Genomic DNA, 7,161 nt, shown 5'->3' on the forward strand with positions numbered 1-7,161 from the left:
AAAACCGAGCCCTGGGCTATCTATGCATTTGGAGTTTCACCAACTTTTATCATTTTAAATATTGTTCTAATCAGGGGCGCAACTTTGGTTTTAGAAGTGGGAGGGACATGAATTATTACTATAATTAAAAAAAGAAATCCTGTCAGATAAACATTCCAAACAGCCTACCCGACCGCTTTGAGGTGTCCGCATGGTCCTAAAGTACACTGTTGCCTGGTTTTGTTTCACATTCCGATTATAAAACTGGAGGGGACAAAAATGCAATTTCATAATGTGTGTGTGTGTGGGGGGGGGGGCATGTCCCTAGTGAAAGCCCCTGGTTCTAATTCTGGACATTTAGGGTGCGTTCATAAATTCACTCTATCTACTCCGATTTCAGAGCACTCTTGTTTGAGTGTGCCAGGGGGCAGAATACCTGATGAATTTACGAATGCTCAACTTCTGTTGAACATGGCCAGTGTCAGTAAATGTCGTCAAAAATGTGTAATTCAATTGTTGCCAGCAGCACAGTTAATGTCACCAACGCTCTGGATAACATGAAAACAGCCTAACCAGCTCTATTAGGTTTAGGCATAAAGCTAGGGGGTAATTAAAGTTAGGATTGAAGGCAGGGTTAGTGGTTAAAATCTGACTTTGTTTTAGAGAAATAGTTGTGTTTCCTACTTTGCAGCATGACAGGATAGTGGCTACCAATGTTGAATGAGAGGGAGGGGGGGGGGGGACATGCAGTGGCTTCTATTCTGGCTGAGGCTGCCGGGTGGATGAAAGGCTGGCTTTGAGGGAAGCCTCTGGGGGTATTCTGTGGAGCTGACTGGCAGGGATACTGGATCATGGGGCTGGTGCTAACCTCCATGGCCCACTGTCTGGGGACTCCACTGTTCCCTCTGTGTCAAAAGGCTGGAGATGCCAGGAATCTAGGGATTATTCAAATGGAATCCCTACATACTAATTACAGTAAGAGCATTGGAGAGGAGGGAGGACAATGCATTTTTAACAAGAGAACGCTCAGTGAGGTGAAACCTCTGTACTCTCTCTGCCTTATGTTTTTTATTTTTCCTCCCCATCTATTGAAGGGGGGGTTTATCTGAAGCGTTCATCGAAAAGTAATGGATGGTCTCATTCAAGGACATGTGAAAGTATCGAGGAGGAAAATGAGTGAGGTAATGAACCAAAGGGTTGGAGGAGGGATGCAGTGTAGACTGTTAATATTTAATGATTACAGCCCTTCTTACAGGTCCTCCTCATAAAACCAACCTCATATCTATTATACAGATTAAGCCATAAAGGAGGAGAGGAAGGTGACAAAATAAATTAAATAAAAACTCAAATGTCATTCTCCGCCCCATGAATGGTTGACCTGGAACAGCACGACTACCCCCCTAGGTCCTTGTCCAAACGCTTCACACGTCTGACACTTGAAATGCAGGAATTATGGGAGTCTCCACCAGGAGAGATAAAGAGATTCCAGGGACCAGTCTTTTTGTTTTGTTCTCATCAGCTCTTCTATTCCCACAATATGCTGCAGCTCTGTCACAAAGGAACAGAATGATTGCCTAGACAGACACTATCTTCTCCCTATTGTTCTTCTGTGAGTCAGACATACCCCAGTTCTCTCTCTCTCTCTAGTTTATTAGTCTGTGGAAAACATGTTTCTGTCTGAAGGTCTCTCGCTTTCTCTCTCCCTTACATTCATTAGAAACACAAGCCTCATCCCCCAGCTTCACTTTGAGGAGAATGACTCACATACACAGTTCTCTCTCTTCCGCTCGCCCCTCTGGCTCTCTTTGCAGTTATTAGTCTGTGGAGAACATGTTTCTGTCTGAAGGGTCTCTCTCTTCCTCTCTCTCTCCCTTACTCCCATACATTCATTAGAGATACAAGTCTTGTCCACCAGCTTCTCTTTAATGGGGAGAATGACTCACAGACACAGCTCTCTCTCTCTCAATTCAATGTCAATTTAAGGAGCTTTATTGGCATGGGAAACATGTTTACATTTCCAAAGCAAGTGAAATAGATAAACAAAGTGAAATAAACAATAAAAAATGTACGGTTTAAACATTACACTCACAGAAGTTCCTGTTACGGCTTTCTAGGTGTGAAGGAGAGTCGGACCAAAGTGCGGCATGTAGATTGCAATCCATGTTTATTAAACTGAAGCAACACGAATCTAAATACAAACACTACAAAACGTACCGAAACCCAAAACAGCCTCATACTGGTGCAAATAACCACAGAATCAGGACACTAAGGACAATCACCCACGAAACACTCAAATAATATGGCTGCCTGAATATGGTTCCCAATCAGAGACAACGATAAACACCTGCCTCTGATTGAGAACCACTTCAGACAGCCATAGACTTAACTAGAACACCCCACTAAGCTACAATCCCGATACAAACACACCACATACAAAAAACCCATGCCACACCCTGGCCTGACCAAATAAATGAAGACAAACACAAAATACTTTGACCAGGGTGTGACAGTTCCAAAAGAATAAAGACATTTCAAATGTCATATTGTCTATATACAGTGTTGTAATGATGTGCAAATAGTTAAAGTACAAAAGGGAAAATAAATAAACATAAATATGGGTTGTATTTACAATGGTGTTTGTTCTTCACTGGCTGCCCTTTTCTTGTGGCAACAGGTCACAAATCTTGTTGCTGTCCCCAATAGATATGGGAGTTTTTCAAAATTGGTTTTGTTTTCAAATTCTTTGTGGGTCTTGTGTAATCTGAGAAAAAAACGTGTCTCTAATATGGTCATACATTTAGCAGGTTAGGAAGTGCAGCTCAGTTTCCACCTCATTTTGCGGGCAGTGTGCACATAGCCTTATCTTGAGAGCCAGGTCTGCCTTCGGGGGCCCTTCTCACTGAGTCTGTACGTAGTTAAATATTTCCTTAATTTTGGGTCAGTCACAGTGGTCAGGTATTCTGTGACTGTGTCCTTTCTGTTTAGGGCCAAATACCATTCTAGTTTGCTATGGGCCTTTTGGAAATTCTTTCCAATGTGTTAAGTATTTATTTATTTCTCATGATTTGGTTGGGTCTAATTGTGTTGCTGTCCTGGGACCCCAGGACCAGCTTTCTTAGGAAGCTCTTCTAAAGGTTAATCTCTCTGTATGTGATGGCTTTGTTATGGAAGGTTTGAGAATCGCTTCTTTTATGGTGGTTGTAGAATTTAATGTCTCTTTTCTGGATTTTGATCATTAGCGGGCCTCGGCCTAATTCTGCTCTGCATACATTATTTGGTGTTTTACTTTGTACAGAGAGGATAGTTTTGCAGAATAGTAAATTGTAATTTGTGGTCTGTATATTTCATAATTTCATTCAGGATATCATCAACCCCACAGACCTTTATGGGCTGGAGGGTTTGTATTTTTAGATTCTATGGATTCTTTAATTACATTGAGCTGATTTCTGACGTGCTGTTCCTTCTTTTTCTGTAGTGTATTTCTGTGTTGTTTTAGTGATTCACCAGAGTGAAGGCATAGGCTCAGGTTTTCTGAGTTGGATAGGTTTCTCAATTTCTTTCTTATGTTTTTGCATTCTTCAAGCTCTGTAGGGTTTCTACCCAGACATTTTAGAAATTGAAGAAACTTTTAATGATTTCATCGAATATTACTTATTCAAATATGCAGGAACCTGACAGATCTTCGACTTTCATACTTCATCGAAGACAGAGCAATTTCCCTGACAGAATTGATATAGATTGTTTCTACATTGTTTGATACAAAGGATAAAAATCATTATATTTCTATGGTCCCATCCCCTTTCCTGGAACATCACCCTCCCAAGCTGCAGACACCAGGGTTGACTCACCCTATAGTCTTTCGATAACTGACTGTTAAGGGACCATTGTTGATCCGTTTATGTACATTCATATGGTATGTCACAGACATAAACCTCGTACAATAGGCCTTTTGTCTGGTTCCAGTAACACCAGCGCTGGTGACCAGTTAACTTCATTTGCCACACTCTGTTTGAGTTACAGTATTGAGGCTCACTACAGCACGGTGTCCCAAATGGCACCCTATTCCCTATGTAGAACACTACTTTTGACCAGGGCCCTTAGGTAGTGCACTATAAAGGGAATAGGGTACCATTTGGGACACAGAAATGAGGCTCAACATATGCTTTACTTTTTTTAACTAGGCAAGTCAGTTTAGAACAAAGTCTTATCTTTAATGACAGTGTAGGAACAGTGGGTTAACTGCCATGTTCGGGGTAGAACGTCAGAGTTTTACCTTGTCTATTCAGGGATTTGATCTCGCAACCATACGATTACTAGTCTAACTCTCGAACCACTAGGGTACCTGCCAACCCAATATGTTAACATGCTGGTTGTGTTGTGGATTAGTCTGCAGCCATGTCTCACCCCTTAGGAAGAATAGGAATGGCTGAGAATGGGGTGGGGGGTACCCGGAATATCTGGCCAATGGACCAAAACTCTTGTTACCATTAAAAAAGATTCTTTTGTGTTATTGTTTAACTAAGGGCTCAGCTGACACATTGAGTCATGCATTGATGGTTAATGCAAATCAAAACACACTTTTTTTTATCTCTCAGATACAGTCCTGCTCACACAACCGTATCCACATTTTGTAACAACCAACACTACAGCTCAGCCACCTGGCAGCAAACACAAGTCCATCACTGTCGCTTGATTAGCCCTGTGTCAACAGGTCCTGGTAAACATTCTTCACACTGTAAACATGTCATCTCAACCTGCTGTAGCCCTCAATAAACAACCCACCCAATGTGGTCTAAAAACCACAACAGACAGACAGGGGCCTTAAGGCGTCAGCATGCAGCGGTTCGGCTGGCGCCTAGCCAAACTCGGCTAGCCGAACCGAAAGAGTGTGCTCGTATAATCCCTTAAAAGACCTTGGTTTGAAAAAACAAGAATAAAGTAGCATTAGTATTGTTTGTCCATTTTCCAAATAAGTCAGATAACTCAAGAAATCTGTCATAAATGTTGAAGTTTTTTTGCTGTGGAGATCTTAAGTCGTGTAAATATACATCTAACTAAGATGTTTGGTGCAGTATTTCTCGAAAATTTGTGCATGAAAACGAGTCGTCTCTCGTTGAATGACAACAAATACGTTTTTGAAGAATCCCTACTGTTGACCAATCACAGACAAAGGGACGTAGACATTGGCTCAGAACTTGTTTGTGTGCCCGAAAAGTCCCCCAAATAAAAATAAGTGAATTCCAAAACGAATAAAACACACACCTTCACTGTCACATCCTGATCTGTTTCACCTGTATTGTGCTTGTCTTCACCCCCCCACCAAGTGTATCCTATTTTTCCCCATTATCCCCTGTGTATTTATACCTGCATTTTCTATTTGTCTGTTGCCAGTTCGCCTTGTCCCATCAAGTCATGCCAGCATCTTTCTCTGTGTTTTTTTCTCTTTCTGGTTTTTGCTCTAGTCTCCCTGGTTACGACATGTCTTGCCTGTCCGGAGCCTGCCTGCTGTCTACGTCTGCCAAATATTACCAGGATTACAAACCCCTGCCTGTCCTCAACTTGAATTTCGCTTACCCCTGTATATTCAATAAATCTCTGAGACTGCCTCACGTGTCTGCATCTGGGTCTCATCCTAAGTCATTATACACACACACACACACACACACACACACACACACACACACACACACACACACACACACACACACACACACACACACACACACACACAAAAACACTAGATTTTGATGAGATCTCTGTTTACCCACATGAAAAAATGTATCCTGTAACATTACTATATTTATAATATATAATCACTGTATTGTTTTTACTGTGATGATTGTAGTATACTGTATTATTTACAATACTGTTTTTGCGGACATGACTGTACTATGCTGGGCGGATTACTTGAAAAAATGTAATCCGTTACTGATTAAGTTACATGAAAAACAAAGTAATCAGTAATGTAATCCTTTGGATTACTCAACATGAGTAATGTAATATGATTACATTTGGATTACTTTTGGATGATCTTTCACGTATAGCCTAACACCCAGACATATTTCAAAATATTAATCTAATGTAGCATTTTATCCCCATTTAGTAACGTGACTATTTCTATATTAACATTTTCAGTTGGTGGCACCAGCCCATGATTTGGTCGCACCACAAGATGGGAGGGCTGCCGTCTTATCGGCTCTTATTAACCAATCATGCAATTATTATTTTTGTTTTGCGTTGATCGTAACTTGTTTTGTACATAATGTTGTTGCTACTGTCTCTTATGACCGAAAATGGCTTCTGGACATCAGAACTAGGATAACTCACCTCAAATTGGACGAGGTGTTCTACTTCAATGAGTCAAACGCGAGGGATATACTACAGACACCCGACCAGAATTTACTGGAAAAAGAAACGTAGGTTTCGAGGAAAGAGATCAGGATGCCTTGTGAGGATCAGGCGACCAGTGGCGAATCTGCCCTTGCCTTCCATTCTACTAGCTAACATTCAATCGCTGGAAAATCTATGGGATGAATTGAAAGGACGTATATTAACGTTAAAAACTATAATATCTTATGTTTCACCGTGTCGTGGCTGAACGACGACATTAAGAACATAAAGCTGGTGGGTTACACACTCTATAGGACAGAACAGCAGCCTCTGGTAAGACACGTGCGGGGGCCTATGCCTATTTGTAAACAATAGCTGGTGCATGATATCTAAGGAAGTTGTCACGACTTCTGCCGAAGTCATTGCCTCTCCTTGTTCGGGCGGTGCTCGGCGTTCGACATCACCGGTCTTCTAGCCATCATTGATCCTTTTTTTCATTTTCCATTGGTTTTGTCTTGTCTTCCCACACACCTGTTTTCAATCCCATTCATTACCTGTTGTGTATATAACCCTCTGTTTCCCCTCATGTCTTTGTCAGAGATTGTTTTATTGTCAGTGTAGAGTGTTTGTTGTATAGGTGCGCGTCGGGTCCTTGTACCCATGTTTGTTTGTTATGTACTTTTAGTGTAATGGAGCATGCTCCATGGACTTTATTAAAAGACTCCATTTTACACTCCATTTGACTCTCCTGCGCCTGACTTCCCTGCCACCTATTACACCTATGCTTGACAGAAGTCTCAAGGTTTTGCTCACTTGTGGTAGAGAATCTCATGATAAGCTGTAGACCACACT

The sequence above is a fragment of the Oncorhynchus masou genome, unplaced genomic scaffold (assembly GCF_036934945.1).
Source record: "Oncorhynchus masou masou isolate Uvic2021 unplaced genomic scaffold, UVic_Omas_1.1 unplaced_scaffold_3545, whole genome shotgun sequence".
Classification (NCBI taxonomy): Eukaryota; Metazoa; Chordata; class Actinopteri; order Salmoniformes; family Salmonidae; genus Oncorhynchus; species Oncorhynchus masou.